This window comes from Atta colombica, unplaced genomic scaffold (genome assembly GCF_001594045.1).
Source record: "Atta colombica isolate Treedump-2 unplaced genomic scaffold, Acol1.0 scaffold224, whole genome shotgun sequence".
Taxonomy (NCBI): domain Eukaryota; kingdom Metazoa; phylum Arthropoda; class Insecta; order Hymenoptera; family Formicidae; genus Atta; species Atta colombica.
The window spans coordinates 1,144,921-1,146,911 of record NW_017259321.1 but is presented as its reverse complement, the minus strand read 5'-3'; the positions used below and the strand labels follow the sequence as shown (position 1 = coordinate 1,146,911).

General features: G+C 27.2%; 1 protein-coding gene across 2 annotated transcripts in view; it reads left to right on the top strand.

Annotated features, from left to right (window-relative positions):
* The first annotated feature begins 683 nt into the window (after positions 1-683).
* The window catches only part of LOC108688005 (L-galactose dehydrogenase-like), a 3,257-nt gene continuing 1,949 nt past the window's right edge, over positions 684-1,991 (top strand). The window contains exon 1 of one of the 2 annotated variants that reach the window (XM_018194063.1): positions 684-839. The gene's annotated coding sequence lies outside the window, so the exon portion shown is untranslated. Of the gene's footprint in view, positions 840-1,010; positions 1,113-1,991 lie in introns of those variants that run through there. The other variant, XM_018194064.1, reaches the window with a different exon arrangement.

Genomic DNA, 1,991 nt, shown 5'->3' with positions numbered 1-1,991 from the left:
AAATTTATCGATAAAGTAGAACTTCGGCAGATTCCCGTTTAATCAGTAACTGGTACTACATAACAACGTGCAGAGTTGTTGAATTAATAGGTCTGTTTTTCATACACTCTGTGAACTGGTACACATAGTGTAATAAGTTGAAGTGAAAGAAATACATTTTGTTTTCACTTTAACTTATTGTACAGTATGCATCAATTCAGGAATAAAAATCAGAGACTTCCGCCAGTATTCATAGTCAGGCCTTATATTTAAGGCTTTTTTAAATTTCACCTTCAGATACTCTATAAATTATTTCATTGGCTACTGAGCATCTAAAGATAAATTTAATTTAGGATCACTTTAATAAACTAAATTAATCGATTAGTCCATTAAAATTGACCAAAAGCATTTTATTTGACGATAGGTGCAATTGAACAATTTCAATGGATTAATTGGTCGATTTAGGATCATAGCACACAAAAAAACTTAAGCAATAAAAGCGAATTGACCAGTCATGGTAGAGTTCATACATGTAGAATCCAACATGTTGATTTCCTTACTGTTTAAGTTTTTTGTGTGCTATGGCCTTAAGTTTATTCTCTCTTATATTGTGAGATATGGCAACACCTCACAAAACTGCAACGTTGCATAAGTCGTTGTTATGATCAAATAAGTTCCACTTAGTCTCTTATCCCACTCTCCTCATTCAAAGAACGATATCATAAGTGCATATACGATAATACTCGATTAAAATCCGTTCATTTGGGTAATATAAGCTCAATCCAAGTTTCATTGCCGTGAGATGTGGTCATCGCAATAAATCTCCGTTATCACTGCGATATCTGGAAACCAATAAACAAGTACGAACATATTTTCGAAAATAGTGAAAAGATAACAGTCGACGTTGTGCAACTCTTGCAACTCACTTGTAATATCTTAAATGAATGCATTAAAATATATATGTGTATGTGTAAATATACGTGATTGATATAATTGTGGCTATGTAATTTTTTTCTCAACATTGAATAGTATTAGATATTCATTATTTTATATTCTCACTATTGCGTATCGGTTATCAGAGTATCTAGCGATATCTGATTAATCAATTCAAGAACAGTTCCAGAATATTCCAGGTAAAAATCAAAATTTTCCAGGTCGATTAATTTTCACTAGTTAATTAATTTTTCTTAATTCGCGCAATATTATATATTTTATATTCAAGTTACGATCCAATATGATGAATTAATTAAAACAACGCAAACAAATTTAGAGTATCATTTAATGCTTTATAAATATTAAACGAACATAATTTAACGCAAATATAATAATTTCTTTATTATATTCTATTTTATAATTATAGATTTATGCATTAAATTCAAGTTTTCTACTAGTAATTTTCTTTAATGCATCTTTAATAGTTTATATTCGAACATAATTTTTCTTTTTATCACAAACATCAATTTATAAAATTATTAATTTATTTTTGTTTCCTTAAATTATTAATCTGATTTTCAATGTCATTTGTTTTCAAAACTTTATCTAAAATTATCGTAAAATCATTATTGATAGTTTTGCGCATGCGCAGAAATATGTCTTATCTTTTTCACGATCTGATTTTTTTGAAATAAAAGAATGACAAAAATCCCAGGTCAATCTTGAAATTCAAAGATTGATTTGGAATTTTTCAGGAGTTTTCCGAAATAACTTAAATTCCAAATAATTCCAAGATTCAAGAATATTCGAGAATATTTGTTGAACACCCTGGTTATATAATGTTTTAATTTTTATTTCATTTTTCTTTTCTTTATAAAAATAACGTATAATTAAATATCTATAGAAGAATATAGAAAAAGATTGTCACTGTTTGGTAACAATTGCTCTTAAAGCGTAGTGATTGCTTTTATCGAACATTACATTATAAATGTAATGTTTGTCACATGATATTTTTAGAATTAAAATAATGATAGAATTAAAATAATGATAAAATAAAATATTTTACATTTTATATGTGA